The 17600-nt window shown below is 42.4% G+C and overlaps 1 long non-coding RNA gene across 1 annotated transcript in view; it reads right to left on the bottom strand.

Moving 5' to 3' along the window:
• Positions 1–1615: 1615 nt before the first annotated feature.
• LOC140486162 (uncharacterized) overlaps positions 1616–17600 on the bottom strand; it is a 91565-nt gene continuing 75580 nt past the window's right edge. Inside the window, exons 2-4 of the long non-coding RNA XR_011962533.1 lie at positions 12226–12334; positions 11283–11448; positions 1616–3134 (exon numbers count right to left, since the gene is read on the bottom strand). This is a non-coding gene — a long non-coding RNA (uncharacterized lncRNA). The remainder of the gene's footprint in view (positions 3135–11282; positions 11449–12225; positions 12335–17600) is intronic.

Genomic DNA, 17600 nt, shown 5'->3' with positions numbered 1-17600 from the left:
AGACAGAGGGTGGTGGTGGAGTGTTGCTTTTCAGATTGGAGGCCTGTGACCAGTGGTGTACCACAAGGATCAGTACTGAGTTAACTGCTTTTCTTCATTTGTATAAATGATTTGCATGTGACCATAGAAGGTATAGTTAGTAAGTTTGCAGATGACACCAAAATTGGAGTTGCAGTGGACAGCGAAGATGTTTACCTTAGATTAGAAAGACATCTTGATCAGATGGGCCAATGGGCTGAGAAGTGGCAGATGGAGTTTAATTTAGATAAATGTGAGGTACGGCATTTTGGAAAAGCAAATGAGAGCAGGTCCTAGGGAGTGTTGCTGAAGAAAGAGACCTTGGAGTGCAGGTTCATAGCTCCTTGAAAGTGGAGTCGCAGGTAGATAGGACAGTAAAGAAGGCATTTGGTGTACTTTCCTTTATTGGTCAGAGCATGGAGGATAGCAGTTGGGTGATCTTGTTGCAGCTGTACAGGACATTGGTTAGGCCACTTGTGGAGTATTGTGTGCAAGTCTGGTCTCCTTCCTATCGGAAAGATGTTGTGAAACTTGAAAGGGTTCAGAAAAGATTTACAAGGATGTTGTCAGGGTTGGACGATTTGATCTATAGGGAGAGGCTGAATAGGTTGGGACTCTTTTCCCTGGAGCATTGGAAGCTGACTGGTGACTTGCTAGAGGTTTATAGAATCATGAGGGGCATGGACAAAGTCTTTTCCATGTGGTGGGGGTGTCCAGAACTAGAGGGCATACATTCAGGGTGAGAGGAGAAAAATTTGCAAGGGACCTAAGGAGCAACTTTTTCACTCAGAAGGTGGTACGTGTATGGAATGAGCTGCCAGAGGAAGTGGTGGAGGCTGGTACAATTGCAACATTTAAAAGGTAGCTGGATGGGTATATGAATAGAAAGGGTTTGGACGGATATGCGCAAAGTGCAGGCAAATGGGACTAGATTCAGTTAGGATATCTGAGTTGGACCGAAGGATCTGTTTCCATGCTGTACATTTCTATGACTATGAATGAGGGTAGCAGCAGCAGTGGTAGTCAGAATCGCCAGTAATGTTCATATAAGTGATGCTAGTGCCATAATACAATTAGCACACATAAAAGCTGTTAGCAACAGTAAGCACTAAAAGATAGTAAATTACTGGTTGCTTCATTAGCCCATTGAACCCACTCATTAGGATATAGAACATACACTAATATGATCATCTAAACTTCAATAAGAACTTTCAAAAAGAAATTAGATAAATTCTTGAAGAAGCAAAAAATTGCAGGACTGTGACAAAAAAAAGGGAAAAGACTAACTTACTTAGTATTCAAAGCACCCAATTAAGAGTTAATGGGTTGAAAGGCCTTTCCTATCCAGTACTACTCTATGCTTTTCTACTGTACTTTTCAATACATGATCTAGGGCGAATAGTAATTAAAATTATGTCGGAATTAAATACCTACTGTTGAGTCAAGCCTTGGTCTCATAGTTTGTATTCAATATATTAAAACATCTTCAGCTCATAAAGTATCATCTTGCTGAAGTGATTATACGCACAGAGCAGAGAAAGCAAAGGAGACATGTGAATGGGACTCTCTATGGGATCCCATCATTTTATTGGTGGTTGTTAATGCCTTTGATTGAACACTTCTAAGTGAAAGAAGCAGATTCATTCAGCTTGAAATGTGGCCCGTTTTTATGTCCTTAATTGTCCCTCCACAGACACAGTATTCTCAAACCTCTTTAATATTAATTTAACTTCAAAGAACAATTAGGGATTAACAATAAATGATGGCCTTGCCTGTAATACTCAAAACCAAGAACAAGTACAGTGAATTCAAAACCAGTTCTTCAAGGAGCCTTAAACATACTTTGGATCCATAATTTAAGGAGTCTGACGCTAACCCTAATCTATTATCAATCACTTTCCAAGATGCCTGCAAAAAGATCTTTGTCTTGTTGAACCAGGAATGCAGAACTTTGCAGCTCAATATAGGTCCTTTAACTGGAAAATAGACACCCCCTAGAGTCCTTCATTTTCTCCCACCGACACATTATTGTGAAAAATCTACAACCATAACACTACATAATCACTTATATATTTGTGGACCCATTGAAAATTAAGTAATGACAAAGATCATGTCGCACAACATCGAGAGCTGAAGGGCTTGTACTGCGCTGTAACGTTCTATGTTCTATTTCCGTTTAAATCTCTATCTTAATTTCAGAATGCTCAAGTAAAAGTGGTGTGTGAATATTATGAACGAGACTGTTTATTCATTCTGTTTGGCCAGCCTCCAACTACTCTTCATTGAGCAGCTGAACTTCATTGTTTGTGGTTTACTGTTTCTGTTGATTATTTGTAATTGTGAAGTTCAGTTAATTAATGTGGGGGAGGAATGTAGGGCTGTACAATATATTGCAAATGTGTATCATATATATTATGAAATGTAATTTCTCTTGTATTTCACAACACAATGCAAATATAGATATTAATAGACTGCAAGGGCATCTGACATCCTCTGTTATCTAAGGAGTTTCAAAGGGGATGGAGTTTTGAGCAATCATTAATTAATATTCCCACATCTGACTTTATGATAGAGGAAAGACAAACAATCTTGCAGTGATGTCCCAGGATGAGATGACCGGCCTCCAACAACCACAAACACCTTACTATGAACTGGACATAACTCCAACTGGTGGGCCATTCCCCCAATTTCCATTGTCTTGAAATTTACTCAGTCTATTTGATACAACACTTGGTTAAATACTTCCTTGGATATCAAAGAGTCACTTTCAGTTCATCTCACAATTCAGCTCCTTTTCTCCTTGTTTGAACCAAACCTGTCATGAGGTCTGGGTTCGAGCAGTCCTGATGAAACGCAAACTGATGAGCCAGGTTATTTCTGCATAAGTACATCTTGACAATGTGGTTGACAACACTGAAAGCCTTCATTTGCCTGGTGCCTTGAGTTGTTGGTGGAGTAAATATAGCAAGTCCAGTTCAGTTTCTGATCGATGATAACCCCCAGATTATGGATAATGGGGAATTCATTGACAGTAATGCCATTGAACATCAAAGAGCCCGAGCTTGATTCTTTCTTTTGGATCCAACTTGTACTGTGCAAAATCTGGGATTTTCACTCTGTATGAAAAATGAGAGATGTTTCACTGTCACATTTCTTTCCAAAACAAGAATTTGTTGTGCTGGGTCATTGGTTGTTCATTTTAAGAGAGGCAGGGCAGGTCATCTCTTCTCTCAGAACACTAAGTCTGAATGTTACATTTGGACAGCTGTTAAATAATTGCATGATTATATTTGAGACAGGGCTTCTCACTGTTCTGTGGCTACGCTGCAGCAGATGTGGAATGCATGGGATGTGTTATGACCCTACGATGAGAGACAAGTTCACAGCTTCCCATTTCAGTGTGCACTCAGAGGCCAGGTTGAAACCTAACCCTTGGTTTACATCGCTGTCTTCAGGTTGACACAGGCCACAAACTGCTTTGCACTGAAATCAGAATAAAGCAGCATTAATAACAAAATGCCTGATCACAGATCTAGGTTAATCACTGACACATAAAGGAGGTGGTTCTTCAGACACCAGTAAGTAACACCAGGAATCTGTTTCTATTATAAAACAAGCAGATGGGTAGAATATTCTCCCATTTATTATGGATGAGAGGAAAGTTCCACATCAAAACAGGATCATGTATTCACAAATACACAAATCCATGAGGTAATAATGCAAGTAAAGTACCTGGCTATATATACAATTTACGTATTATCGGAATTGTGTTCAGTGTGGTTCCTTACTTTGGATGACTGCCATTTGAAGTCTGCATTCATTACCAAAGCTGCTCCAATGTCACAGACTACAAACCTCCTGGGGCAACATTCTTTTCTGCTTTGAATCAGTGTGGAGGCAGATCTGGAGTTGCTGAGGCAGAACGGTGAGGTAATGCTTACTGCTTTTGAATCATTAATCTCAGTTCAGTGATCATGTATATTTTGCAGTGAATTGCCAATGGATACAGTATCATACATAATCACTTCAATGTTTAAGGGCTCAAATGGACAGAGAATTTTGTTGGAATAGCAACAAGACAGCAGGATTCATGCCCCTCCAAAATGGCCTTGAAGTCATGAGGAATTAAAGAAAGTGCTTTGCTATAACACATCTCATGAATGCACTTTACCTCAAAGTATAATAAGGTCAATTAGATGCCTTTGAAGTGTTGTCAGTGTTGTAACAGGAAACAAGGCCGTAGGTTTTGTGGTGACAAAACGTGGAGCTGGAAAGGCACAGCAGGAATGTCAACGTTTTGGGTCAGAACCCTTCATCAGGACCTGACTGACCTGCTGTACTTTTCCAGCTCCACACTTTATCGACTCTGACTTCCGGCATCTGCAGTCCTTACTGTCTCCAAGTAGATTTGCACACAAACTCTTGAAGTGGGATTTAAACCTGAATTAGAGACAATTGTGCTTACCCAAATAACATTTGATATTTTGGATTAATCTCCTGGACGGCATTTTGAAGAACCCAGAAAATAAATAACAGGATGTATTTAAGAATATGTTTTTTTTTGTTTAAGAATACTTTCATTTATTAGCTGCAAGTATATTGGAGGTGAAAGGCCTGGAGCACTTGTCCTCTCTGACCACTGGGCTACTGCAGCTATTACTTGTCCCTCTCCAGGCACTGCTGATTCACCACCCACTCTAGGAATGGGGCCCCACTCAGAACTAAATAGGTCTACTTCCCCATTACTGACACATCACCCATCGCCCCCCCAACTCCCCCACCATAAAGTGCCATTTCCTTCCGGCACTTCCATAATGTTCAGTCATGACAGCGCACAAACTCACCCATTGTGCTATCTGGTGGTGGCATACACTGGAAGCAAAACTCTCCAGCAATAACATAAGACAACAGAGTGGATAACACTGTCTAATTAGGTATTTCTTAAGGGGTAATGAAGGATTGGCTGTTGAAAATGATAAGTGAACTGCTTGTTTTGGATTTGAATGAATAATCTATTCTTGAGAGGCCTAAAAGCATAAAGATGGATTCAAATATGTTCTTCTTTCTCAGGATGAATGACTTTTCCCAAGTCAAGGTGCATAGAGTTGGGGAAATCCAACCATTAAAGAATTAGATTAGATTAGATTAGATTAGATTAGATTACTTACAGTGTGGAAACAGGCCCTTCGGCCCAACAAGTCCACACCGCCCCGCCGAAGCGCAACCCACCCATACCCCTAACCTAACGCTACGGACAATTTAGCATGGCCAATTCACCTGCCCTGCACATCTTTGGACTGTGGGAGGAAACCGGAGCACCCGGAGGAAACCCACGCAGACACAGGGAGAATGTGCAAACTCCACACAGTCAGTCGCCTGAGGCGGGAATTGAACCCGGGTCTCTGGCGCTGTGAGGCAGCAGTGCTAACCACTGTGCCACTGTGCCGCCCACAATGGTAGCCCAGATGCCATATTTTCCATCCATGAATAGATGGGTGGGGATTATTACTTAATCCAGAAGACCCTGGAACTCCAGCAGGGATTTTTGGGTGCAGAGGCAGGCTGGGCAAAAGGCCAGCCTCAGTGCACCACCATTGATTTGAAGTTTCAGGAACAAAGCAATAAAACTGCTCTCCAGCCCTCTACTATCACACCGTTCCTTCACCTTCCACTCCCACCCAACCCCAGCTCCCCAGCACTACCCTACCATCCCCAACCACAATTCCCATATTCCAGCCATGGCAACCAATGTTGCTCATATCCAGTACCTTCCCCCCCATAACATCTCATACCCAAACGATATACCTTTTTCCATGTCCATAACTATTCACTGCACATTACTCTCCTTGCCAACTTAATGTCAATCCAGTATATAACATGGGCAGTCCATGCAGAGATTAAAGATCTATTAAATAAAATTCTAAGTTTGTTTTGCAAACTCACTAAATTGAAAAGAACACGATTCTTTATTAAAACCATTATTATGTTTACATTCCATTGACAATGTAATTGCTTTATAAGACTAAACATTTAATTCAAATGCACAATGTTTTATAACAACATGTATTGGATTTCATTTACAGTCCTACTACAAAGAGTCTATAACCATTTCTGGCTGTTAGTCAAACTGAAATGACAGGCACCCTACTGTGATTATGGATGGTTTTGGAATAAGTCCATGAAGCAGACAGAGTGAAATAATGGACATTTCAAAAAAATCTTGCTGATGTTTTTTTCAAAGACTTAAAGGAAAAGACTCTCTTTGATAGCTGCATTTGACATATCCCCCTAACAGTTTTGGTGGGTCGTCTTGATATTTCTGATAGCTCCTCTTGCTTTTCATTCTGTGACCATAGTTTGACAGGCCCTCTTGAGACTTTTGGCTTGTCATTTTGACTGTTGTTTTTGAGCGTTTTCACATAAATTTTGACAGGATTTTCAACATTAAGAAATGGCAGGTAAGGTAAAAGGGGTAGGTAACCCAATGAGGGGACATGAAGTTGAACCTCTGGGCATGGTGCAGAACTAAGCAGAGAGTGTGGCTTTGGAAAATCACAGCAGGTAAGGCAGCATCCGTAAAGCAGGAGAATTGACGTTTTGGGCATAAACTCTCCATCGGGAGAGTGGGTCGGGGGACTGAGAGATAAACTGGAGGGAGGTCGGGGCTGGAGGGAAGGTAGCTGAGAATACAACAGACAGATGAAGGTGGGGGAGAAGATGATAGGTTGGAGAGGAGGGTAGAGTGGATAGATGGGAAAGGTGATGGACAGGTCAGGAGGATGGGTTGACTGGGGAAGTCAGGTTTGTGAATCGTTGGTAGGACGTAGAAATGGGCGGTGTGGGGTTCACAGACAATGAGGTTGGAGGCTGTGGATGGGAGATGGAGGCAGTGTCTACGAGCTAGTGCCTGTCTTCAATGATGTCATGGTCGGTGCGCCTAACTACTACTGCGCCCTCACCCTGCCCCTCCCTCCGTCTGCTGGTTTGATGGTGAGGTTGGAGCTGGAGCAAAGGGAGTGGAGGGCTGCGCGTTGTGAAGGTGGGAGGTTGGAGTGGGTGAGAGGAGTGGACAGGCTGAAACAGTTGATGTCACGGCAGCAGTTAGAAATGAAGAGGTCAATTGAAAAAGTCCTACCAAATATTCACAAACTTGACTTTCCCGGTCGATCCATCCTTCTGACCTGTTCATCACCTTTCCCACCTATCCGCTCCACCCTCCTCTCCGACCTGTCACCTTGTCCCTCACCTTCATCTACTTATTGCATTCTCACCTACCTTCCCTCCAGCCCCACTCCCCTCCTCTCATTTATCTCTCAGCCTCCTGATGAAGGGCTCCGGTCCAAAACGTTGATTTTCCTGCTCCTCGGATGCTGCCTGACTTGCTGTGCTTTTCCAGCACCACTCTGATCTAAACTCTGGTTTCCAGCATCTGCAGTCCTCACTTTTGCCTATTTATAAAGACCAGAGTCCAATATGGCTTCTCAACCATCTTCTCAGTCCATCTTTATGCTAATATGCACCCAAGTTTCTCTGCTGCCAAACCTCTTCGGAAATTGCAGCCTTTCCCTCTTCTTGGTTTTTTCAACCAATATATCACTACATACTTCTTTGTTTTAAATGTCAGCTACCCATTCTACCAGCCTGTCCATTTCCTCTTGAAAACTGCTGCTTTTCCACATAGGTCAGAATTTTTCCACCTTTTGTGACCTCTGCAAGGTTTAAAACTGTACCCTGCAGTCTCAAGTCTAAATCATTAATATAGAAAATGAAAAACTGGAGTTGGGTTTGGGGCTGGAGTGGTACCTGGTGGCATCTGCATTATTGAGGTCCAGCAAGGACTCATAGTGGTGAGGACATCAAAGGAGATGAGATTGCACTGAACAGTGGGAAACTTTGGTTCTAGTGGTGGCAGCACAGTGAAGGAGACTCAAGATAGGCCACTAAACAAGAAGGACTGTGAAGTTGAACATTTTTTCTTTGTTTCTTTATTTTTCTGCCTGTGTATTCAATGTTTTGGTTTATTTTTCTGCGCTGTGAGATGGCACCGGAGTATGGCGACACTATACAACACTTTTCATTGTATTTTGTAAGAAAATCCACAAGGAAACCAATCAAATCAAATCAAATCCAGTGAGAGAACTCCATTGAATGCCTTCCTCCAGTTTGATTCCTGCAAGTACTATTGTTAATATTAGGCCCAGCTGCTTTTCCTGATGATGGTGCCCTAACTTGTCAAACTGAGGATCATTAGTAAGGCATGGATTTTAGTAAGGCATTTGATAAGGTTCCCCATGGTAGGCTTATGCGGAAAGTCAGGAGGCATGGGATAGAGGGAAATTTGGCCAATTGGATAGAAAACTGGCTAACCGGTCGAAGTCAGAGAGTGGTGGTAGATGGTAAATATTCAGCATGGAGTCCAGTTACAAGTGGAGTTCCGCAGGGATCAGTTCTGGGCCCTCTGCTGTTTGTAATTTTTATTAATGACTTAGATGAGGGAGTCGAAGGGTGGGTCAGTAAATTTGCAGATGATACAAAGATAGGTGGAGTTGTGGACAGTGAGGAGGGCTGTTGTCGGCTGCAGAGGGACTTAGATATGATGCAGAGCTGGGCTGAGGAGTGGCAGATGGAGTTCAACCCTGCCAAGTGTGAAGTTGTCCATTTTGGAAGAACAAATAAGAATGCGGAATACAGGGTTAATGGTAGGGTTCTTGGTCAGGTGGAGGAACAGAGGGATCTTGGGGTCTATGTACATAGATCTTTGAAGGTTGCCACTCAGGTGGATAGAGTTTGTAAGAAGGCCTATGGAGTATTATCGTTCATTAGCAGAGGGATTGAATTCAAGAGTCGTGAGGTGATGTTGCAGCTGTACAGGACTTTGGTTAGGCCACATTTGGAGTACTGTGTGCAGTTCTGGTCGCCTCACTTTAGGAAAGATGTGGAAGCTTTGGAGAGGGTGCAGAGAAGATTTACCAGGATGTTGCCTGGAATGGAGAGTAGGTCATACGAGGATAGGTTGAGAGTTCTCGGCCTTTTCTCGTTGGAACGGCGAAGGATGAGGGGTGACTTGATAGAGGTTTATAAGATGATCAGAGGAATAGATAGAGTAGACAGTCAGAAACTTTTTCCCCGGGTACAACAGAGTGTTACAAGGGGACATAAATTTAAGGTGAAGGGTGGAAGGTATAGGGGAGATGTCAGGGGTGGGTTCTTCACCCAGAGAGTGGTGGGGGCATGGAATGCGCTGCCCGTGGGAGTGGTAGAGTCAGATTCATTGGCGACCTTTAAGCGGCATTTGGATAGGTACATGGATGGGTGCTTAATCTAGGATAGAAGTTCGGCACAACATCGTGGGCCGAAGGGCCTGTTCTGTGCTGTATTGTTCTATGTTCTATGTTCTATGTTCTATTCTCTGCAGCAGAATGCCATTTCAAGAGGTATTAAGATGGGAGTCAGGAATGGTGGTGCTTAGAAAGTGAGGACTGCAGACGCTGGGGATCAGAGTCAAGAGTGGGTTGCTGGAAAAGCACAGCAGGTCAGGTAGCATCCAAGGAGCAGGAGAGTCGACATTTCGGGCAAAAGCCTTTATAAATAGGGCAGATAGTACAAAAGCAAGGAGGTTATAGTAAACTTTTATAAAACACTGGCTCAGCCTCTACTGGAATATTGTCATGCAAACAGAACATAATCCTGAATTACTTACAAGTATGTTGAACTTTGATATACTGAATTTTAAAAAAAAATAAAGACAAAAAAGCCAAAAGGTGGCTTTCTGAAATAAAGACCATATTATGTTGAGCCTCAAGAGGAACCAACTAATGTTGCCCCTGGAAACATCAAAAGGACTTCAGACAAAAATACTTCAAAGGAAGAGCTGCCATTCAGAAAAGTGAACTGTGACCTTCTGTGCATTGTGTCTCAGACTGCGAATATGATGAGTTGAAAGAAAGGCAATTCTGGGTGAAGGGTATGTTTGTGTTTTACCCTTTGAGAATATAGAAGAAAGGGGTTAAAAACCAGCTGCAATCCTTGGTCATTACACGCCAGTATAAGCAGGGAGCCAGTTTCTGGTTTAGCTTAGTTGGCTGGATGGTTGGTTTGGAAAGCAATGTGATGCTAACAGTGTGGCTTAATTCCAGCTGAGGTTACCATGAAGGACTCTCCTTCTCAACCTCTCACCTTGCCTAATGTGTGGTAGCCATCAGGTTAAATCATCACCAGATGCCTCTCTCTCTCTCTCTCTAATGAGACAGCAGCCCTATGGTCAGGTAAGACTATGGTGACCTTAGTTGCTATAGTTCCTGTGCTGTAAAGGGAGATAGTTGACAACCTCCACTCGACTCCTTTCCATGTGTAGGTAAAAAAGGAAATAAAGTCTTGCTGATTTTTAAAAACAAGTTATCAGCAACATCACTGTTTAAGGAAACTGGCCAAACTTCTTTCAGCTAACATCAGAACTATGAATCTCCAAACAACCACTTATTTGGCAAAGTAAGCATTCCCACAATCATCCACATTAAAGAAAATAACATTTTATTCATCAAAAGACTGATTTTTTTTAGCTTTTGATGTTTGGACTCATCTCTCATTTCTAACCAGTGTATATGTGTGTGGGGGGGTGGGGGGGGAGTCATGAAGATAGGTTGGAAAGGAGGGTGGAGCGGATAGATGGGAAGGAAGATCCTTACTTTCTCCTCGTGAATGCGCAGGGTAGGCTAAGTCTAACTGGGTTGTTCTTGCGGACCCAGTGAAAACATAATGGCCCAAATGGGCTCTTTCAGTGTGAGAATGCGGTCATTTTGACCAGGAACTGATGTTAAAGCTGAAGGAAGTAACAAGTAAAATGAATACACAGAATCATGCAAGGGCCTAAACTCCATGTTGCCCATCAATCTATCCTCATTTATTCTTCACCAATTCTAAGCCCTCACATTTCTTTACAGCCTTTATAAGTCACGTCCACTCATACTTCATCACAGTACACAGTCAAAGTGCAATGAAAAATCTTGCCATTCACTCATACACCGATAACTTTGCACATCAAAACCATTGCACCACACACATTGCCACTCACTGTTACTGATGGGATTCCGATCAGTGATTCCTTTTGTAACTAAAATAACAGGCCTGGTGTGGCGGTATTAGGGAGCTATTCAATGAACAAGGAAGTAAAAATGACCCACACAGCCAGTGTCCAACTTCTATCTGCGGGTGGGAGAAATTAGAACTGCAATTAATTGAGCTGAGGTGAGGTCATTTTTACTCACGAGTGAAAATCTTGTTTCGTCGATCAACGCTTTGTTAGGAAATGGGATTTTTGAGCTCTTGGTGTCAGGAATCCCCTCACTGGCCTTCTCATGAGAATCTCCCAACTTTCCCACTATTGCCAATGTTGTTCATAAATTGGGAAAATTCCATCCAAAGAAACCATGACTGAAAAAAAAATGAAATCATACGATGTCGTGTTAGGTAGTATTCAAGCTTCCAAATGATGACTACACAAGAAACAAAATAGAAATATTTTTACAATTTTTTGGAATTAGATTGCTTATAATCAAAAGAAGTTCATTATAAGAAAGAACTACTGAATTGATGGCATGTCTCTACCTTGTCAGATGATGAATTGTACCATGGTACTTAACTCTGCACTGGGCATCAACTGTGTCAATCCAGCGCCCAACTCTAGCCTGGCTGTGGTTGTTGCATTAATTGCAGAGTACACCAATAGATTGAAAAGGTGCACAGTCACTGGTCTCTGTTCATTTCTGAATGTAGGTTTGCTCGCTGAGCTGGAAGGTTCAGTTCCAGGCGTTTCGTCACCATACTAGGTAACAGCATCAGTGAGCCAACGGATGAAGCATTGGTGGTATGGCCAACTTTCTATTTATGTGTTTAGGTTTCCTTGGGTTGGTGATGTAATTTCCTATGGTGATGTCATTTCCTGTGGTGATGTCATTTTCTGTGGTGCTGTCGTTTCCTGTTGTTTTTCTCAGGGGGTGGTAAATGGGATCCAAGTTAATGTGTTTGTTGATAGAGTTCTGGTTGGAATGCCATGCTTCTAGGAAATACATAAATAAAAAGTGGGCCATACCAGTGATTCATCCGGAGGCTTACCGATGATGTTACCTAGTTCAGCAAACAAACCTACATCCAGAACCTCAACCTGAGCTACAAATCTTCTCAAAACTCACTCTGTTCATTTCTGCTCACCTGCTCCAAATAGTCAGCCTCCAGTGGTCACAGCTGTCAGTGGTCATCCCCCATCTGTCAGCAACAGTGTCCACCATCTTCATATGTTGATTCCAAGTGTCCCCTTTATCTGTTGGTCACAACAAGATTAACTTTAAAAGGATCTCTCCTCCAGTGCATATCTTTTCCTAATCCAATGTACTTTAAGTTATAAAAGGAGTCAAATTAACATACTTGCTTAAGTTAAAGAAATGGTGTGTTTGTTAGCTACTAAATGCAAGAAAAGATAATCAAATGTGGTATGCAAATGCACAGATTGGAAATGTGAATTAAGTAAGAAATAACAGTTACAAACATACATGACTCATTCTCTGGATTTCATGAAGAGTAGGTAGTGGAATGTTATGGTTATTAAACTGAATGATTTGGGTAATGCTGAGGTCGGTAGTGAAGCAGTTGATTTTAAGATTTTTGCCTCTGCAAGTTGGCTGATTGGCTTTTATACTCTTTCCTTTTCAACAGCCAATTTCACTGACTTGTCTGACTGCAGCATTCAGAGCAAGAGACAGAATCTTTCTTTGCCTCTGGCAAATGACTGTTCTCAAGGTGTGAACTTCAGTGTACAGTAGTCTACACCAGCACATCAACATATTAACACACAGAGACCAGGGGTTGGAGTAGAGTTTTAACTTTCTTTGCATGTTGATGAAGAGTGAAACAGAAAAACTCAGTATTTTGCGAGGCTGAGAGAGAAGTCATCCCCTCATTATCTCTGTAGACACAGGAAATCATAAGTCAGCATGTTTTGAATTGCATCTTTCCCTTTGAAAGGTTGCTATCTGAAGTTCCCTTGGCACCCTTTCATAGAACATAAAACATAGAACAGTACAGCACAGAACAGGCCCTTCAGCCCATGATGTTGTGCCGAACATTGATCCTCATGTATGCACCCTCAAATTTCTGTGACCATATGCATGCCCAGCAGTCTCTTAAATGTCCCCAATGACCTTGCTTCCACAACTGCTGCTGGCAACGCATTCCATGCTCTCACAACTCTCCGTGTAAAGAAGCCGCCTCTGACATCCCCTCTATACTTTCCTCCAACCAGTTTAAAACTATGATCCCTCGTGTTAGCCATTTCTGCCCTGGGAAATAGTCTCTGGCTATCGACTCTTATCTATGCCTCTCATTATCCTGTACACCTCAATTAGGTCCCCTCTCCTCCTCCTTTTCTCCAATGAAAAACGTCCAAGCTCAGTCAACCTCTCTTCATAAGATAAGGCCTCCAGTCCAGGCAGCATCCTGGTAAACCTCCACTGAACCCTCTCCAAATCATCCACATCTTTCCTATAATAGGGCAACCAGAACTGGACGCAGTATTCCAAGTGCAGTCTAACCAAAGTTTTATAGAGCTGCAACAAGATCTCACGACTCTTAAACTCAATCCCCCTGGTAATGAAAGCCAAAACACCATATACTTTCTTAACAACCCTGTCCACTTGGGTGGCCATTTTAAGGGTTCTATGTACCTGTACACCAAGATCCCTCTGTTCCTCCACACTGCCAAGAATCCTATCCTTAATCCTGTACTCAGCTTTCAAATTCCACCTTCCAAAATGCATCACCTCACATTTATCCAGGTTGAACTCCATCTGCCACCTCTCAGCCCATCTCTGCATTCTGTCAATGTCCCGCTGCAGCCTACAACATCCCTCTATACTATCAACGACACCTCCAACCTTTGTGTCATCTGCAAACTTGCTAACCCATTCTTCAATCCCCTCATCCAAATCATTAATAAAAATTACAAACAGTAGAAGCCCAAGGACAGAGCCCTGTGGAACATCACTCACCACTGACTTCCAGGCAGAATATTTTCCTTCTAATACCAGTCACTGTCTTCTGTTGGCTAGCCAATTCTGTATCGAGACAGCTAAGTTCCCTTGTATCCCATTCCTCCCAACCTTCTGAATGAGCCTACCATGGGGAACCTTATCAAATGCCTTGCTGAAGTCCATATACACCACATCCACAGCTCAACCCTCATCAACGTTTCTAGTCACATCCTCAAAGAACTCAATAAGGTTTGTGAGGCATGACCTGCTGCTCACAAAGCCGTGTTGACTGCATTTAATCAAGCCATGCTCTTCCAGATGGTCATAAATCCTATCCCTCAGAATCCTTTCTGACACCTTGCAGATGACAGACGTGAGACTTACTGGTCTGTAATTGCCGGGGATTCCCCTATTTCCTTTCTTGAAGAGAGGAATTACATTTGCCTCTCTCCAGTCCTCAAGTATGACTCCAGTGGAGAGCAAGGATGCAAAGATCTTCGCAAGTGGCGAAGCAATTGCATTTCTCGTTTCCCAAAGCAGCCAAGGACAAATCTGGTCTGGGCCTGGTGACTTGTCAATCTTAATGTTTGACAAAATTTTCAGCACATCAGCTTTCTTTATCTCTATCTATTCCAGCATGCACACCTGCTCTTCAAAGGTTTCATTCACTACAAAGTTCGTTTCTTTCGTAAAGACAGAAGCAAAAAACTCACTTAGGGCTTCCCCTACCCCCTCAGACTCCACATACAAGTTCCCTATCCTATCCCTATTGGACCTACTCTTTCTTTGACCATTATCTTATTCCTCACATAAGTGTAAAATGCCTTTGTGTTCTCCCTAATCCGTTCTGCCAAGCCTTTCACGTGCCCCCTCCTGGTTCTCCTCAGACCATTTTTGAGCTCCTTCCTCACCTGCCTGTAATCCTCTAGAGCTGAGCTTGACCTTAGCTTCCTCCACCTTCTGTAAGCTACCTTCTTCCTTTTGACGAGAAGCTCCACCGCTCTCATCATCCAAGGTTCCTTTATCTTACTCCTTCTTGTCTGTCTCAGAGGGACATATTTATTCATCACTCGCAACAACTGTTCCTTAGACAGTCTCCACATGTCTATAGTGCCTTTACCATGGAACAATTGCTCCCTGTCCATGCTTCCTAACTCAGATGTGACATTTGAGGCTTCCTCTCAGGGATTTGTCAGACAGCTATTGAAATTACATCTGCCATCATCTTTTGCCTGAAAGTCCTCATTTAAATAACAGATGCCGTAATAAAAAGTCTGGTGTGTTCGTAAGGAATCTGGCATTTTGATCGATTGTCATGACTGTTTCAGAATCACGTAATTAATAGATTAATTGCAGAGCTGAGACTTGTGACGGTATTAACAACATCCAATGTTTTATTGCCAATGCTAATAGGTGTTATGATAACATCCTGGAACACGATATTTGTCTTCATGATGCTGATGGTCAAGCTAAACTCTTTACAGGTGAGAGAGAATCTGTCAAGTTTTCACTGAAGGTGTTCCTCAGCGAGGAATTGTAATGCTGCATCGTCAGCATCGACGAACTCTGATGAGGGCTTAACACAGCTTTGACTTCAATTTCAGATAAGCAAGGCTGAATAGCCTTCTATCGGTTATGGTGTTTAAGTAGATAGCCTCTGTATACGACCCAAAGAGATATGACAGCAGTAAAAATAATACAGCAGAGTGTAGGCGCCACAGGAGATCTCAAAAGATTCCAGTCATAGTTGGCCTTACCCATTAGGTTGGTAAAAACAATATACTGCCTGATCCTTACCCATTCGGTTGTCTTGGAAAGAAGAGATCACATTGAGCAGCTTTGGCAGAAAGCCAGTTTTCTCCAGCACCTCTCTGCTCACACGATCAAATATCTTGGTGAGATTGGTGAAAGCAATATACAGGGCTCTCCTTTGTTCAAAGCATTTCACATGCAGCTGTCAGGCTGAGAAGACCATGCCAATTGTAGTTCTTCCAATGCTGAAATCGTACAGGCATTATCCATTCAGCCCAGCATCCACAGTCAGGTAAGGATCACGTAGGCAAATACTTACCTCATGATACTCAGTAGGGTTACGCCTCAACAGTCGGTGCAGACGGACTAGAGCAGTGGCTTCCTCTTGTTCTTGTACACAGTCTGACAAAGGTACAGTCATAGTATCACATTTTTTCCTGGAGCACTGCCCCTCCCTCCAGCAGAGACACAGAGAATGTGCAGGTTTGCAGGAGTACAATTTTTTTGTGCTTGGTGAGTTCAGGCAGTATATATCAGAACCTGGAGCTTTTCTACAGCAAGTAAGTCAGTCAGTAGCTTTGCTATATACCATGACAGCTCTATACCATGACAAGCTGTCTTCTGTGGTCAAGATTAGAGTGGTGCTGGAAATGCACAGCAGGTCAGGCAGTATCCGTGGAGCAGGAAAATTGACGTTTCGGGCAGGAGCCCTTCATCAGGAATCCATAGTCTCTCTGTAGTGTCTAAACCTCCGTCAGTGACAGTCTACTCCATAAAATATAACCCAAGGCAGTGTCCAATCCATCTCCCCAGCTGATTACTGCAATTGGGGATGACCAGCTTCAGTGGTTTGTTATCAATTGAGCTGTTTTCTTTGGTGATGGACTTGTTTGCTCTGTTTTCTTCTAATTAGCTTCATTAAAACAAGAAAGTGCTGAATTGGAGCACAGAAGCAAATTGACTCATTCTATTAAATCTGTACCTTTCTGCTTTGATTCACATTCTGTCTACCAATGCACAAGACTGCAGATACATGCAGCTGTTAAGAAGGTATGCACATCAAAATCGTTTATTGATTCTGAATGTCTGAATACACAAATTTCAGGGACCATTGATTAAGGTCAGAATTGCTGAACTGTGTTTCCAGGATCGAGCTTTACGAATGATAGCACAATCTCAGACATCAGCCAAGCACTCGCCATGATGCTGCATTCATTAATTTTAAGGATTCAAGCACTCAATCCCTATTCAATCTTCCAGTGCTTCTAAACCCTGGATCGAGCATAAAAAGATCCAGCAAAAAGTTACATTTCTACTTCTATACTGTTTTCAGAACAGTAGTGTTCCACTGGCCTCCAGGTCTCACTCTCCCTTGCTGACAACTTTCCATACACTATTATTGTTTATTCCAGAAACCAGTGCCAAGTGACAAAAAATAAACTGATGTAACCCTGCTGCCATACTGCGATCAATAAATATGCCAGAGCCATGAATTTACTCTTAACTACATTTTTAAAATGTTCTCAGTCATTGTAGATAAAAAGTAACGAGAAGCTGAATTTGTACAGTGCCTCATTATGTCCTCAGAAAGTCTAAAAGTTGTGTGATTAATTATTTACTTTCTGAGATACACTCCTTGCTGTCAACAAAGGGAGTTGTGAGTTTCTGTGCAGCAAAATCCTGTAAACAGATAATAAATGATCAGACAACCAGACTGAAAACTAGGGGGAGAGATTTGGCCTTGGTTTCGTATTTCCTCTGAAAGACAGCACTTCTCGCTACGAGTGCTGCACAGCCTAACATGTATGC

This window comes from Chiloscyllium punctatum, chromosome 15 (genome assembly GCF_047496795.1).
Source record: "Chiloscyllium punctatum isolate Juve2018m chromosome 15, sChiPun1.3, whole genome shotgun sequence".
In the NCBI taxonomy this organism is placed as follows: Eukaryota; Metazoa; Chordata; class Chondrichthyes; order Orectolobiformes; family Hemiscylliidae; genus Chiloscyllium; species Chiloscyllium punctatum.
Note: the sequence above shows the minus strand (reverse complement) of the source record. Positions and strands in the feature narration are given on the sequence as shown.